Raw genomic sequence first — 18,216 nt, 5'->3', positions numbered from 1 at the left:
TGGGGGTCTGTGGGCAGGGGGGCTTATTTGCATTGGGGTACCCACTTTCATAACCCTTGTGAATGAGTAAGGGGTACTTGTACCCCTACTCATTCACTAAAGGGATAAACAAAAAGTAAATAGACCAGGTGTTTGAAAAAATGTATTTAATTGAACAAAAAACACAAAAACAGTTTTTGACAAGTGCTTTAATTAGAAAGAAAACTGTCCAAAAATGAAAAAAGGTATCGGACATTGTAATCCAATCATGGGTCAATCACTATGACCGACGGGCGTCGACTTGTTAAAGTGAAAAAAAAAAAAACACTGGATCCGACTGCTGTGATAGAATCACGATGAAAAATTATGTTTTACAATTGCCAACAAAATGTAAACAGATGGGCGGAGCCAGCAGTGACATCACCATTGGCTCCACCTATCTGTTGACATTCAGCCTGCTCCTGTCAAATGCGATGACAGCCAACTGTCCTCAAATGATATGTAAACATCAGTGCAACTTATTATCAAACCCCCAAATTTAGTGAAACAGCCCGTGCGCACGTCCTAGGGGGCGCGCGCGAGCAGGAAAGAATTGACGTCCGTTTTTTCTTAACGGGCGGACGGCAGGAGGTTAATAACAAGATTCTATCCAATTCCTAAAGCCAATGAACAGTAAAAAGGCTGCAATAAGGTCTTCTTGACATTGATATAAACTCCTCTACACAAGTCAATGTGCCTTTAATAAAATTATGTTTTTTTCTGATCAGGCTATAAAATAGTAATCTATTAATTTCATATGATCTTAAAGAAAAACTCTAGGCATGTAAAATATTAACCCTTGCAGTGGGACTACCAATGCACTGTAAGGGTTACAGTAAGTGCTCATTTTGGTCTAAGGTCTCAAATAAAGAAGATATACTCACCTGATCGCTAGTCCTGCGGCTGTGACTGCTCACCTCTCTTCCCCTTCACTCCAGCTGCGTTATGTTCCTCTGTGTCCTCACATCTAATACAAGTGAATGAACATTGCATGGATTTGATGATGTCAGCAGGACTTAGACTGCTGGAGCCAGGAAGAGTAGAGGCTACGGAGACCTGCCTAGCATCCAGGTGCGACTGAGGATTGGGTGAGTATGTTTTTTTAATTTTAGACCCTAGACCAAAACAAGCACTTAACCCTTGCTGCGTGGGGGTAGTCCCTCTGCAAGGGTTAATTTTTTTTACATGCCCAGAGTTATTCCTTAAAATCTATAATTATTTACAATAGTATTACCTTGTATAGCACTCTGCACCAAGGTACAGGATGCTGATTATAAAATCTGGATATTAATATATCCAATGCAGTTTCTATTTTAGTTCCTTTGCCCCAAATATTGTAACTTACCATCCTGTGACATTGCTTATGAGCAAGTCATCACAGTAAACTAGTTTGTGATTTTCTCTACAGCTGGTTGCAACTAATAGGGAATATTGCGCAGAGATATATTTAGATACCAAGTGTACAGTACATACTTATATGTCATAATATCCAGAAGGGACTGACTTTATTGGATTTGCTTGAGATATTAAATGATAGAGAGGCTTTGAAAGGCCTCACTTCCTTTACTTACTTACCATTCTGCAGTCATTTAAGTGGAACCTAGAAGCCCTAAAAAAAAAAGGAAGGGCAATGGAAATGAAAAAAATAATTAACATACAATAAAATGTAGCTTCCCCTTCCACGTTAACATATATTAAGCTCTCATCTCTAGCACTTTTCACATTTCACAAATTAAATATATTGGATTTGATCAGAGTAGCAGTTCCAGATACTGCAATCAGTTTTGTAAATGTAAAGGAATCACATAATAGATGACAAAACATTTACCAGCAAACTTTAAAATGGGCTTGGATCACATTGTTATTTACTCATCCATCAACTAAGTTTACCAGAATGATACTATAGTTTATCTTTGATAGGATACCAGCTGGTTTCCAGAAAAAAATCTGTAGGCAGGCTATAACAATAGCTTATAAAACATATGTCAGAGAAAACATTTTGCACATAAGATGACAATACTGATAATTATTATAACACATACATAGGTCATAATTAGTTAGTTATAAGATAGAAGCATCAACAAAGTATTACCCCCTGCTGGTGGAGTTGGTTCTCACATGTGTAGGTGGATTTTTTTCTGAGATTTGTTCAGATTACCAAGTTTTTTTTAACCTCCCTTACGGTATTCCAGAGTGTAGCTCGGGGTTACTTTTCCATACCATAAGCGGTAACCCCGAGCTACACTCGGGAAAGCTGCGTAGCATTTACTTACCTTGTCCCTCGAGCCACGCTGTGTTCTGCGGCCGATGCCAGCTTCCATCTTCCAGGTTCCGTCGCAGGGGGGCGGAACCGGCGGGATATTTAAAAAAATAAATTACAAAAAACAAAAAAAACGACAAAGACGAAAAACATTCGGAAAAAAAATAGACCGAAAAATGACATGAAAAAAATAAAAAATCATACCGCCAGGGAGGTTAAATTAATTACGTATTCTGAAACATGTTACGGACTACACAAAACCAATCACAGCATTTACTGCTTTTGATGAAGTTTATTTCAATGTCCCTAACACAATAATACAAACATAAAAATACACACTCAGCCAGCTCAGACAAATGTCAAGCACCCTTCCCATATGTACTTTTGACTGTGAGAGGAAAGTGGAGCATTACAAATGAAACCCACACAAATAAGAGAAAACAGACAAACTCTATGCAGACTGCAGGAATAAAACCTAGGATCCAGAGCTGCAAGCACTTAGCCACCATACTGCTAGGCATGAGCTCAGGTTCAGGCCGAACCCGGCACTTCCTTGTTTGAAGGAGCTCAGGATTAAACTGAGTTCGGTCCAAACCTGAGCTCATCCCTACATACTGCCTTTTCAAAAGTTCAGCAACTTTTACTCACAGCAGAGTGCATAATACATAGAGTACTTGCACAGAGAAGAACTGCTGAGAACTATGGTAGTTCTGAAACTAGTGTAGCCACCAACCAGTAAACGGAGAGACCCCAGAGGCAGGGTGGGCTAACATTTCACCTCAGGGGTAAGTCCTTGATTGCTTGTGGGTTGCAAACGTAAGCTGGGTGCCAGTCACTTTAAGGTGTTTTAAATATTTTATTCTGCATTGATGCTCACTAGGAGAGAGGAGTAAGGGCTACAGACACCCAGAACACAGTACAGGCTCCAAACTTCATATCCACTTTCCAGCTGTATAGTGCACTGAGCCTTAAGCCAGGACCGGCATCACTGTATATAGCAGAACCTCAGCTGGTTAGCAGAGTTATCCATGCATCCTCCCAATAAAGTTACCAAGCCCATGCAAGGATCCACCTTCCTTCACCTACTAGTAGAGTATCTTGCCCTGACACTACATCTCTAATCAGCCCCCCCTCCAACAGACAGGAGAGCTTCAGGCCCAAATTCAGTCCTCCATTTCCAGACACATGCAGGCCTTCCCTGCATGTGTCAGCAGCAGGCCTACTTGAATCACATATGTTGTAAGTTATGATTGAAGTATGTCTGCAATATATATTTGGGGTGTAGATGGACATATGCTTATATGTTGAAGATAAAACACTTTAGTCTTATGCTAACTAGATCTTTATTGTGATAAACTTCCAGTTGGGACTGTTACGAAACTGTTTTGCAGGGTGGTGTTGACTGTACACAAATGAAAACAGCTTGAGAGAGTTTTTGTCAGAAGAATCCTCTTTAGTTAGCTGCCAGTGGATACAATGATTATTTAAAGTGATGTAACATCAAAGGGATCAGCCAATTGAGAAATCCTTTTAGTGCTAGTTAATGGCAATAAACTAGAGGAATTAGAAAATCATTATGAAGAGAGTCATGAGCGGAGAGGCCTAGAGAGTGACACTTAGGTGGATATATAGATTGGACATATATGCTGGGTGTATGGAGTGTCTATATGCACGAGGTCATTGTCATCATCCTCATTATCATCATCGTCATCATAATAAGCTAAAAGCAAAGTCAATGTTATGTTTCTTATGTCAATTCTAAACCCCTGTGTCATGGGAATAAACAAAGACAGACATGTTTGAAGTTCAGCCTGGATGGCAACCTTTTGTCCCTCAATAAATACCAGGGAAGAGCCAACCAGGGACAGGAATTGTATTTTTGGAGGCATTAACAGGTGAAAATAAAGGGAAATAATCCTGAAAAAACTCATAGTAATTCAGGCACCACATCTAAGGACTGCAAAGCTACAATATATTATATTTTTTTGTATTTGGGTTTAGATAAGTTTCACATTTCAAATCGCCACTCCAGATCCAGGTTTCCTTTTCAGTGACATGCATTCTCATGCTGTATTAAAGCAATGACTGTACTTTTCAATTTTAGGTCAAATTCAACCAGATCAAGGTTACTTCTTACAGTCTGTGGAGAGGTTTGCTAATCTTTGACCATGAGAACTTTTGTGAGTTTAACAGTATCCTGCAACACCTTCTACAGAAAACTAAGAAAAAAAATGTTAAAAAATGAATGATGTAAATTTTACACCAAAGCAATTTTTCCATGCTTGATAAATTACCCCAATGTTTCCATAAAATGTATTTTCCAGGTTAATCCAAGGAAATAGTAGAACAATGATATAGATATGAAGTTAATAATTCAATAGTGTGCCAAAGGGAAAGCTTTGCAATCAATAAAGAATGATTGTGAGTTATCTTAGAGAAATACATGTATAGAATGACTGCATAATGAAAACACTGGGGATCATAAGAGGTAAATATTGCCAACTGACTTTTCCAAATGAACAAACCTCTTTTTAATAGCTTTTAGACATTATGGGGCTGATTTACTAAAGGCAAATAGGTTTTGCAGGCAAGATTTCCCTTAGCTTAGTGAATGTGGCAAAAATTTGCTTTGTACAAGATGCCCAATCAAGAAATTTTAAATAAAAAAAATGGTATCTTTGCTTGCATATGATTGGATGATGGAATTTAGCAAAGCTTCACCTCATTCACTAAACTAAAGGAAAACTCCCTTGGAAAGTAAAATCGTTTTTTTAGAGATTGTGTTTTTGGACAAGGAGTTTCATCATTGCGTTGGGACCCCAAATGGGTTACCAAAATAACATTTACAAAACCAACAGAGATAAGTAAAATTGGGAGTCCTCATGTCTCCAACATTTTGGCATAAATTAGTAGATTTCAGCAAAATGTCACAATTTTTGCTAATTGCAATGGAGTTAATAGAAAAAGAGAAATGTGGGCATTTTATTAGTGAACCATGACCTGTAAATGGCTGCCGAGGATTACTAAAGCTCCTTTCAACTATCCTGATTCAGTAACAAAAAAAATCACCCCTCATTAGTGTGATTGGCTAACATTTTTTTTTACAGAAAAAGAAACAGTGCATAGATAATAACTGAATAAAATTAAGGAAAAAAAATGAAATACAAAGAGCATTAATTGAAATCAGCTAAACTACCCTAATCACATTGAAATACACTCTCTAAATAAATAAAAGAGTAGATTTAGTTCAAACAAATTTCTCCAAAGCAAAAACTTTTTTGTAGTTTTAAATACAACCCTAATTCCAAAAAAAATCTCATAAACCCAAATTATATTCACAATAGAAAATAGAAAAAATATCAAATGTTTAAACTGAAAAAATGTACCATTTCAAGAAAAAAATTAGGTCATTTTGAAATTGATGGCAGCAACATGTCTCAAAAAACTAAGCTGAAGCGTGGAGAAAGGTCGGCCGAAGCCTTTCTGCGGCATTCGACAGAGGTGCCTTGCACATCTGGAAAGGCACCCTCAATGCTGAAACATAAATCCAGGTTTTAGAGCAGCATATGCTGCCATCCAGAAAACGTCTTTTTCAGGGAAGGCCTTGCATATTACAGCAGGACAATGCTAAACCACATACTGCATCTATGATAATAGCATGGCTTTATAGTAGAAGAGTCTGGGTGTTTAACTGGCCTGTCTGCAGTCCAGACCTTTCACAATTGAAAATATCTGGCGCATCTTGAAACAAAAAATACAACAAAGAAGACCCAGGACTGTTAAGTATTCTCCTTTTATTCCCTTTTATTCTACTGTTGTTATATATTTTGTCTCTTTTTGTAATATCTTTTTCTGTATATTTTCTACACCATTTCTTTTGTTAAAGGACAATCTTAAAAATCGTTAGAATCCTATATCGGGCAAGAATGGGACAACATTCCTCTCCCATAACTCCAGCAACTGGTCTCCTCAGTTTCCAGATGTTTACAGAGTGTTGTTAAAAGAAAAGGGGATGCTACACCCTGGTAAACATGGCCCTGTCCCAACTTTTTTGAGACATGTTGCTGCCATCACTTTCAAAATTACTTTATTTTTTTTACTAAAATGGTACATTTTCTCAATTTTAATATTTGATATGTTTTCTATTTTCTATTGTGAATAGTATATGAGATTTTCAAATCATTGCATTCTGTTTTTATGTAGATTTTACACAACATCCCAACGTTTTTGGAATTGGGGTTGTAGATAGAGCAGGGAATGCCTGCCTCCTGCTGGGGATATTCCTCTTCACTTCCTGTCCTTAAGATGCAACTGGGAATTAGAGGAAATATCTCCAAAGTGAATGGTATTCTCATCTTAGAGAGTTATCACAGGAGCCAATGTCCCTATTGGATGGTTCCCCGCTGATTTCCTCTCGCTCTAGAGACAACTGATTTTTGTTTTACCTCTCATTTTCTCTGGCTAATTTTAAAGGGAGTTAAGAATGTTCACACATACATTGAAAAAATAGGGACCCTTTAAAAAAGGGTCATGTAAATATCCACCAATTTCTCAGAATAATTCTTTGAGGTTAATACATTATCTTTCCTTTCCTAAAAGTGATCACTTTTTTTGTAGTATTACTTTACTTGCTAAAGCCGATATTAAATTAGCCTACTGCCAATATCACCTGAATCTTTCAATTCTTTGGGTTTTTGTTTTGAGGATTAATTCTTGATCAATAAATGCTTGCCTATGGGTTGTTTGATTTCTTGTTTCTATTCTGAATAATTTTCTTCCTTTCTTGAATGGGTAGTTGTAGTAGAAGCAGTAGTAGAAGCTGGCTTTGATGGTGCAGTTCATTATTTGGATGGCTTTTTGTTTATGAGTCCTCCTGACTCTCCCGTTTGCCTAAACATGTTTAATCTTTTTGTGCTATTTTGTCGTTATTTTCGCATCCGCTTGCACCTGAGAAATCCATTCTTCCTATTGTTTCTTTAGTTTTTTTTAGGTATTAATATCAACACGTCTTTAATGGAGTTTAGTTTACCACTTGAGAAGATTTCTACAAATAAAAATTATTTTGAAGGAACTTCAATCTCTGTTCGTTGAATTTCACTTCTAGGGTTTTGCCTGTAGGTAGAATATTTTTCAGGAGGCTTTATTTAGCAATGTCAGGCCTTAAGCTTCTTTTTTCCCAGATGAGGCTTACTTCAGATCTTTTAGTATGGTTTAAATTTTTTAGTTCATTTTCATAGCAGGTAATTTTGGCAGAGCAAATTCGTATACATGCTGAAGAAATTCATCTTTTCACGGACGCCGCTGGCTCCACAGGTTTTCCTGCCATTTGCGGCACTCATTGGTGTTGCGGCTTTTGGCCTAGTTCTTGGATTGGTAACAAAGCTACAAAAAATATTGTTTTGATGAACTTTTTTTAGTGGTAGTAGCATATAAACATATTATTATTCATTCTGATAACAAAGGCGTTCATTTTGCAATTAATTGTCTTTCTTCTAAATCACCATTTGTAATACGTTTTGTGTTATTTTTTTCTTTTGTTTAAAGATGAATGTTTGGATTAAAGCCCTTTATGTTGCAGGTAAGTTTCACGGACTCTTTATTCCATTTTTCAAATGCATTGCTTCGGGGAACTTCCGCCAGAGGCGGATGCAGGTTTCCCCTGTCCAGTTCACTCATGGAATCTCATATGAATCTTATTTCTGACACAATTTGTAATTCATTAGCTGATGAAACTTTGGCAGAATACTCTACTGCTTGGTATAAGTGGTTACTCTTTACTAATAATGTTGGTCCTATTTCTTTTCCTCCTGAAGAATCCATTTTATCTTTTATTTGTTTCATGTTGAAAAATAAGAACTCTTATAGTCAGCTCGTTAAAACCTTAGCTGGAGTCTCCTTTATCTTTAAATTATTAAAATATACTGTAATATTATTGTAATATTCATTTTTCAGTGCAGCAGTTTTTGAATCGTAACAAGAAATCTAATTTTGCTTTGGATTCTAGATGTCCTTTGTCTTGTGACCATCTAAAATGAATTTGCTCGGTAACAGCTCAGGTATGTTTTTCAGCTTGTGAATGACTTCTTTTTAATACTGCGTTTATTTGCATTTTTTGCTGCTCTTAGTATGTTGGAGCAGGTTCCCAATAATAAAAAAGGTGATTCCAGTCTTTTATTTCAAGAGATTATTCTTAAAAATTATTCTGTTCATATATGCACTTCTAAATTTAAATCAGATCAATTGGGTATAAGTCGCTCAATTCACAGTCCTGTGCAGACTCTATTATATGCCCGGTAATAGTGGTCAGACAATAATTGTCTGTTAGACCTTTTTTTTGGTGGCAATGTTTTGATTCACAGGGACAAATGTGCCTTGACCAAATTCAGTTTATTGCTGTGTTTAAAAAATGTTTGTCCACTTTAGGTTTAGGTCAATTTAAGTTTTCTTCTCATTTCATTTGTATAGTGGCTGCAACTAAGGCCTGAATTAATCAGTTATTAAGAGAATTGGGAAAACAGTGTCGCCTTGCACTACCATGAACTTTCTCTCTGGTCCCCTGTAATAAACTTACCTCCCTTCGATCCAGCGATGGAATCCTGAGCCGCCTATTGTGGACACGTCGTTCTGCTCCTCCCCCCCCTCAAGCTGACTGTCAAGATAAAACTGCAGGGTTTTCAATTGCTCAGGGTCCTACTAATGTTGTGAACGCAGAGCAATGACCCTCTGCGGTATTGCAGATACTCACCTCTCTGGACTGTAAGAAGCCTTCCTTCCTGGGGCTGTCTCCTGCAGATTCACCCCCTGCAATCTGACCTGCTGTGAGAGATCCTCCACACTCATCTTGGGAAACTGCACCTGAGGCTGGTTTTTAACCGGATTCTGCTGGGAACCTGCTCTCCACAAAAACCGCAAGTGGTAACCCACACTAACTGGGTTATACAGTTGCTACTGATTCTTATGCTAGATACTTGGCAAATTGTGAATACTATTGCTTGTTGTAGTGAACTACAAATGCCAGCTGCCACGACCTTGGCTACTGTGTTACTGTGGGCCGCCGTGTACTGCCAATATACAATTACTAAAGATTCTTATGGTAGAGACTTTGCAAATTGTAATTGCTGTTGCCTGTTGTAGTGAACTACAAATCCCAGCGGTCACCACCACGGCTGCTGTGCTACAACCATATACTGTGAACCTCTGTGTACTACCAAAATACGGTCACTATAGAGTAAAAAAATATTCATCAAAATAAAATTCCCACACTTAAAAAATTCCCACAGGCTCCGGTGTCCACCATTGCATCAACGTGGATTCTTCTTTGTTCCCACTGTAGGACAAGAGAGATGTACACATAATTAGATGGCTTAGTGTTGGATGGAATAAGCTTACAAATGTGGGCTGTTTTACCGTCAGACTTTTTAAATAACGCCGTGATGTTACGTCTGGCTCCGACCAGTTGTTATTGTTTAATGACAGATCAGCATCCCCAGGTCATTTGGGGATCTGATCTATCATTACAACTGGGCAGAGTGAGCCGTGAGATCATGGCTGGCTCTGCCCAACTGTCATTTGCGTGGAAATTGGTCAGCTTCGGCTGACCTTTCTCCACGCTTCACCTGTCACTACGGGTCAGCTGAGCCAAATCATATGGGTTCGGCTCGGCTGAGCCGCTTGGCTGCCTTCGGCTGCTGTACGGGCTAAAATGAATAGCCCGTACAGCAGCCCTTCAGCCCCTTTGACTGAACCAAAGGGCTCCGACGGCCGAAGCGAGCCAAAGGTAATTACACCGCTTGGGTTAAAAAGTGTATCTAATGATATATTAATTAATACAAAAATGCATTAAGTTGTGTCTTTTATATCTGTCTTCAGTTCCACTTTACTTTGCAGTCACAAGGGGCTATGCAATAAAAATGGCCAAGGGGAGAAACTGATTAAATTCCAGCCCTTGGCATTCTGTCTGTAAACAGCTATTTGCTCAAATACATCCCAATAGCCTTATTCTGGACTCCAAAATCAACATTATACATTACTCAGTGGCCTTTATACACAACATACTAACTATACGCCGAAACAGGTAGTGTGGTTTTGCCTTTTTTTAATAAACTAGCTGCACTAGTAAATGGAGTCTGACAGGCTGTCTCTCTCTCTCTTCGCCCAGGCACTCCATTATAGCTTATTTGAAGTGTTTTTATGTTTGGAGACAACACCGCACAGTCATTTTTTAGAAACATCAGACAGCTAGATTCAATTTAAGTTCAGAGGGATGGACCCTGGAGGCTTTATTAGGCAGCACACGTTTCAAGTATTACGTTTCATGGGTGCTAAACCCCCTTCATTAGCTGCAGTCACTTATTAGTCATAGATGTACTAGTCATATTTATTAGAAGATTCTCATTAAATCTCTTGCTAAGAAATCCAGAAATTGCTGTAATCCTCAGTCAATAAACGGTGAAATAGTAATATTATTGATAGCAAAAATATATATTTTACATCAGGATTTAAAGGGCAACTCAAGTGAAGCTGCAAAATATGCAATGTAAGGCTGTGCGGGTGTTTGCCGAACTGCATGCTCTGCCCAAGCACTGCCTGTGCAGCGCCAGGCTGTTCATCACTTTCTCATTAACTCTTTGTTGCCTGGCTACCTGGGTTATAACAAACATGGGGCTCTTATGGTACTCACAGGCACGGGTAGAATCACCGCACTTTGCCCTTTCATAGCAAAGCCCACCTCTGAGAGACACCAGTCCTTGCCTGATTAATATATGCTAGTGGTCTTACACATGCACTCCTCAGGCGTTTCTACAGCAGTCCAGCCCACAAAGCCCTTTCTCAGGAAAACCCTCCATCTTGAGGTTAGGACAAGGATCAGTCCACTTATGGAGCCTTTACAATATCATATTTAAAACTTCTTCATCTGTACAATATATTACACTTTTTAGTCATCCACATGCAGGTGACAGCACATCCCATAATGAACACACAATAGTTGCCAGTGATAGGTGAGAGATGAAAAGTAGCCCAGAGCCATGTATCGATTTTAGCCCAGAGTCCTGCATCCTAACATAGACATGCGAGTAGTCCCTGCACAAAAAGTCCTGCTCCTGTCTTCCCTTGCTTTCCCCCTGAGGGGAAGCTGATAGAAATACAAAGTGACTACATTTTGGTGATCCTGGTCCTGCAGCTTCCCATGGATCAGTCTCCTACTTCTACTTCTTCCCATTAATCACTCTGCTGATCTGGGAGGCTCCCCACCAAAACCATATATAGTATATAACCTTCAGCCCTGTACCAGTGACTGCTTCAGTGTCTGGAGAAGCAGGGAGTCAGTTGGACAGTTCGGGTGAGTATAACTTTTTTAAGCACCTAGACACATAGGCACAGTTAACCCTTGCAGTGTGGGGTAGCCCCACTGCAAGGGTAAATTAAGTTCCCTGGAGTTCATTTTAAAAAAAAATTTAAATTATTAACTATTTGTATCACTACATAAACAAACCTGAAATGAACTCTAAACATCATCCTTAACCTCATCCTAACACTTAAACCTAACTGTTAACCGGACCTAATCTCTAAACGTATACCTGAACCTAATCCATAAACATTAGCATAACCGTTAACTTCAAAGTAACCCTTGAAATGATAGTGTATGTAAACTCTAAATCTATCTTAGCATGTTTGACATCCTCAATTACTGTGTACAGTTTCCTACAGCAAATCATTTATTTTGTGAATCAATTGTAAAGTCTCTTCCCTGAAGGTTCTGCTAGTAATAGTATTTCCTGTTGCAGGCTGACAACAAAAACCTGCTGCCTCTCAATTAGCAGCAGCTGTGTCAGGCTGCTGTACAAGCTTTTTCAGTTGACCATCTATCTGATTGACCTTATAAGTAGCACAACAGGCAATTAATGCAGAGTAGGTTGTATGTACAGTATGCTGCTAATGGTGAGGCAGCAGCTAAACATTGTCAGTCTGTAACAGGAAGTGCTGCCACTGGCTGGATCTCCAGGAAAGAAACTTTTGCAATATACTCGCAAAAAAATATTAAAGCTTTAAACCTGGAAGAATTGTACCCTATTACCTTTGATCATGTTATACCTTTCAGCAGCTGTACCATTTTTACTTTTATAACAGATTGTCATTTATCATATTGAATTCACTAAAAACAAAAAGTATGCTATATGTGTCTTACTTTTTTGTTTTCCAAAACTTCCCTTGTTTCCCTGAGCTTTATTACATATATTTTATACATTCATACTTTTTTTTCTAAACACATCTTCATGGTTATGTATGAATATTTATGTAACACTAGGAGGTAATATGCAGTGTATAGCGCTACCTACTCTCCTTTTTTTATTAATAATATAAGACATAACTTAGGTTGAATTGTAAGTTACTATAAACAAGTACATCTGTAAGGAGCAGAAATATAAAGGGAACAAATGTATTTTATAGGAATTAATAATTCAGTTAGGACAGAAGAATATTTGTTTCATGCTTAAAATCGGTGCAGTTTTGTGTACTTTATTACACCTAAGAAGATACAGAATGCATTAAAGTAATACTTTTATGACAGCTGTTTCTAAAGTATGCCTTTTTAGCAATGTATATTTTGCTAATATTTTAGCTGGTATTTAGTCAGTACCTTCTTTAATGAGTTAAAGGAGAACTCCAGGAATTTTTTTATTAACTAAGTTAAGTCTAGGTGCTAAAATAACAAAGAAATACTCGCCCAATGGAATTGGAATGTTCCTAGGCGTCCTCACATCTATGCACAGTGTATAGATGTGATGATTTACTGGACCTTAGACCGCTGCAGAGGAGGGGGAGAGACATCCCAGGGACCGATCTAAGAAGAAGCTGGCTAGGAGCTTTGGGGGAGTAATTCTTTGGGGGTTTTTTTTAGTCTAGACACAAACAAGCAGCTAGCCTTTGCAGCACCACTGCAAGAGTTAATAAAATAAATTCCTGGAGTTCTGCTTTATGAACCTTTACTTATTTACCTACTCTACACCTACTTTACTTATCCTGCCACTTATTGTTAAATTGTTTTATTACCTATTGCTGTTTTGTTTATGTCGTTACTAGCTTCTGCTCTAGAACTTATTGGGCTTCCTTGGAGAGACCTTGTATAGACCATTAATTTCAATGAAAATCTTTCAATACAACTATATGTGCATTTAATATGTTTCATGTATGTTAATTATCTGTAAAAAACCTCCCTTGTGTAGACATCCAAAAGGCATAAGACTGCTGCTGGATGCTGCCATCTTGTATGTGATGTCAGAAGCCCCAGCCCACAATAAATTATTTTCCTTTACCTCCCCCCTAGGCAGCTATATAAAAGGTTATGTTAGGTGAGGTGAGGGCTGGAAGAGCTCGGCCAGCACAAACAAAACTTAAACACTCATAAAAGAGGAGAGGACTATAATGTGCAAGGAGGGAGGGGGCTGTCTTATGGAATTGACTCCTGGAGTAGTCAAATTTGCTAGCAAGTTTAAAGCAACATTGTAAGGGAAGAAAAAAAAACTGCATGTAGGCAATTCAAATACTTGATTTTTCTGTTATTTTGCTTGTAGTTTTGTAAGTGGTTGACATAATTAATTTATTATGGAGCTGCAAGAATTACCTGCAAAGAACAGTGTTGCAGTAGAAAATATTGTTTTTCATTCCGGGATCTCTAATAAACCAAAATCTGCTTAGATTCTATAGGTTACTGTACTTTACTTTGCAGATTCCTACTGGCAAATCTGTATTTCATTCAATGGACCCTGTTACCACACAAACCTTTACACCTAAAGCAGCACCCTGTCTAGACCTGAGTACACATGAGAAAATTTTGACTGATTCAGAGAGAAATGGCCAAAATTTGACCTGTTGATGACTCTATCTATCAAGGATGTGGTTAGGATGGAGCTAAGAAGCAGGGATACTGATGCAGGCTCTAGACAGCACCTATGGTAAGTATAAATGGACAGGCCATCTGCATAGAAGATTGTTAAGGGAATACTGCATGCATAGTACAAAAGGGAAATACAGAAGTGTGGTCAGACAGTTTTAAAAGTCGGGCTGGCAGCTTAGGTTCATACACGGTAAACAGGCCAAGGTCAGGGCAAGAGTAACAAGTATAGCAGGAGTCACATGGTAGCTCTACAACAAATGAGCACTGAGCTCTCTGAGCAGCTCAGGTAATTAGCACCTCCCAGAGGAGGTGTGGTGTTAGGTTTTAAAAATGCACACATTCTCTGTAGCTGTTTGCCATTTTACATTTGCTGATACTGTGCGGCTGACACTAGAGGGTAGAGGTCTGAGCTGGTGTATACAGAAGTTGGAAGACAGTAAAGACAAGCACAAGCAGAGAATTTGTAGTGGAGACCTTATCAGCCTGCAGAGACCAGGTAAGTATGTTACACTATCCCCTAGACAGTAGTCAATCATTGTATCAAATTTTGCTGTAGGAAAACATTAGAAAATTGTTGGCCAAACTGTGCTTGCAGCCAATCAGCTGCATGTACTGTTTGGGTATTCTGACAGCAGTTTTTTTTTCATCCCGCAGCAAAAGGCCTGAATTGAATGGTGAAAGTAGCAGCCACTACAGATCTGAAAACTATGGGAGTTTACTCATAAAAAACATAAAACCTTTAACTTTGCAAATCAGTTTAATAGTATAATGAGTGAGCTTTTTGTTGTTTTTGCAATACCACACTACACTGCCTTAAAAGCTTGAAAAATGTAAAAAATAAACCACAACCCCCATTCTGTGAACCCCTTCCCATCCCTGTATTGCCAACTATTCACAAAATATTCAAAATATAAACTTCAGGTGTGTGTGGTAAAATTGGCTAGCGTCATGATGATATTTGAGTGCCTTAATAGGCAGCAAATAGAAAGAGACAAGACAGGTTTATCTTACAATTAAAGTTAAAGTGTAATATCTGAGTGACAATAGCCTAAAATAGTGTACAGTGGCTGGAAAGTACATCTTCAGAGGGCAGCAGGTATCAGCTGTCATCTATAGCTTTAAAAAAAGCTATAATATAACCACCCTGCAGTCCGAGCCCTGCTTTGTCCAAACTCTTTGCGTTGAAATCCTTTCCACATAATCTAGTGGAAATCTTCTGATCTGGGTCGCCCTAAAGTGACAGATTCAATTTCTTTTTGTTTTTTTGTTTTTACTTTTTTGTCTCTTTTTTACATATTTATTTTAATTTGTATTTATATTTTGTTTTTTTGTTGTTGTATTGAGTATTTTTGTTTTTTGTATTTTTGAGTATTTTTGTTGTATTGCACTGTTTGGACTTCACTCAGAAGAGGCCAGGCATGTCTGCAATTTCTCTGCTTTGCCAGCATAATCTTTCTCTTCCTAGGCACATTCCAAAACACATGCTGTAGATTAATAGGCTCCTGGCCCTGACATGTATAAACAAATTGCCTATGGTATGCTAATGTACTATCCAAGCTCATGTAAAGGGGTTAAGGAAAAACATGGCAACTTACCTCATAAAAAATACATCAAGAAAATTGTGTGGAAAAAAAGCTCTCAAGTGTATCAGACGTGGCGCCTAGAGAGCTGGCTGACAGAATTGAGTCAGATACAACTGTATGGATATCACATGCACACACAGTGAGCAGTAATATAATGGCAAAAGTATTTTATAAAATGTATTTTTTAGCTAATAGTGTACTAAATGAGGAAACAAATATACAAAACACTATACATTCCCTAAAATGTTTTCCACTACACATTCTCTAAAAAGAAACTTGATTCTTCCATTAGGGAGTTATTCAGGAATAGTTTCAGATTGCATGCTAGATCTCTTAAAGGGTAAGTTAACATGTTAAGAGATTTGGAGATAAAGGATTTTTTTTTTACAGTGCACATGTATTACGTTACTTCTATTACACAGAAAAGTGTATCGTATGTTGAACTCCATTAGGTTTAACTCTACATAACAGTTAATGACCATCTTTTTACTTTTTTTCTTATTTTAAACCTTGAGCCTTTATTATTCATATCAATCTGTCTTTCAGATCATCTTCCGTAGATACTCTAGATTAAATTTCCTTCATTATCGACAAAAAACTAGATGAATAAGTGGCACATCTGTTCATGAAGTGCTTTATTATCTGTTCTGATGAGGTTCTGAATGAACAGAAAAGGGACTTAAATATGGAGCACACTAAATGCACACAGGTTTATGCATAATCCTATATTCATAAACAGTTGAGCTAACTAACAAATCTGATTTTGCATTGAAGAGCCAATTATAAGATGTTGCTTTCAGCCAACAAAGGCTTTCTGCAGATATCAGAAAAAAATGGAACCTATTTCAGGTGTGCAGATGACATTTTTCATATTCTGTGCCAGTCGCCGTTTCAGGACTTCAAAAATAACATCTGTAATGGGTTTTATAATCAACTTGTTTTGGGTTTTAGAAAAAGAATGTTTAATGTTGATTTAAAAGGAATTGAAATGGTCAAGGTTTTGCATTTTTCCCTGCTGAAATTATTACTATGTAAATGGGACTTAATTTCTAATTATACATATATCATATATAAGTAATCTATCATAGGCTTTGTATTGATTTTCCTTGATTTATATGATAAATTCCAGATATGCTGACATTACTCCCATAATTTCTCATGGCAGGCAGGAAATAAAACCACAGTAGGCTTGTCTCCGCTAATTACACCAGATATGTCATCAACAAGTCTTCAGACTGGGAAATAACTGCTGGAGGCTGCTGGTTAATATTTATTGAAAGTTCTCTTTTGGTCCAGGATGGAAAAAAAATACTCATCATATGTTACTTGTTCTGAAAGAAAAATAAAACAGGATCAAGTCATAGTGAAATAATTCAAATCAGTGACTGTGTGCATATAGATAAAATAATCATTGTACCAAGAGACAAAAATACAAATCACTGATGTACTCATCAACATTTTGATGGAACCTTCACTTGCTATCCCCCTCAGGGGTCTTTCACTTTGCGCCACTGTTTTAGAATGACTTCTGTCCTGAACTTAGCATAACCTCATTACTGGCAGTTGGGACAGCCAGCATAAGTACTGTGGGACACAGTGGGATTGATATATTAAAGGCAAATGGGTCGCTCACTTTCCTAAGGCGTTTTATCTTAGCTTAGTGAATGTGGTAAAAATTCACGTTGCCAATAATACCCAATCACAAGCAAGGGAAATTAAAAAAAAGCAATATTTTTGCTTGCACATGATTGGATGATGATGGAATTCAGCAGAACTTCACCTTATTCACAAAACTAAGAAAAAAAATTCCATAAAAGGGAACAGCCTATTTGCCCTTTAGAAATCAACCCCCGTGAGTTTTGGAGACATGAAATGATAAGGTGCTTGCATGGTGTAATTCCAAATGCTTCCCCAGCCAGTCACATTTCATCATGGTCCTCTGACCATTATCACCACGCCCCAACCATTAGTAACCCCCAATAACAACCACCCACTCATAACTGCTTTCTGATTGACTAAAATAGTCATTAGCTAATTGGCTGGCGTTACTCCACTATGGGACCAGGTGCTGGGGGCAGTGGATAATAGGGCAGAAAAATAATGGAGTCCTCAAAATATAGGTTCATTCTGGGAAACACCTGTGGAACTGGGTACAATAAGCACTGCCATCTGTTTGACCGATGGTGGCTGAGCTGTGACTGAAGGGATAGGTTCCTGCCCCCAGATCCAATAACAGCAGCATGGGATGCTATGGTGATAATTATTACAAATAATACAGATATTAAACTTTACATATGTATATATGCATGCTGCGCTCTCTGTTTTGGAGCACAGAACAAATTATCATGTCTTTAATTATACATGGAACTTTGCACATTGTTTTATAGTTAAAGCTGAAGTTTAATCTGCTTATGTTTTTGCTTATGTTTTGACTTCGCTTAATCTTCCTATCCCCCCCC

The 18,216-nt window shown here is 37.9% G+C and overlaps 1 pseudogene; it reads right to left on the bottom strand.

Moving 5' to 3' along the window:
* Positions 1-18,216, bottom strand: part of LOC108795976 — a 46,595-nt pseudogene that overhangs the window by 23,476 nt on the left and 4,903 nt on the right.

This window comes from Nanorana parkeri, unplaced genomic scaffold, assembly GCF_000935625.1.
Source record: "Nanorana parkeri isolate BGI_ZX_2015 unplaced genomic scaffold, ASM93562v1 scaffold1032, whole genome shotgun sequence".
Lineage (NCBI taxonomy): Eukaryota > Metazoa > Chordata > Amphibia > Anura > Dicroglossidae > Nanorana > Nanorana parkeri.
Note: the sequence above shows the minus strand (reverse complement) of the source record. Positions and strands in the feature narration are given on the sequence as shown.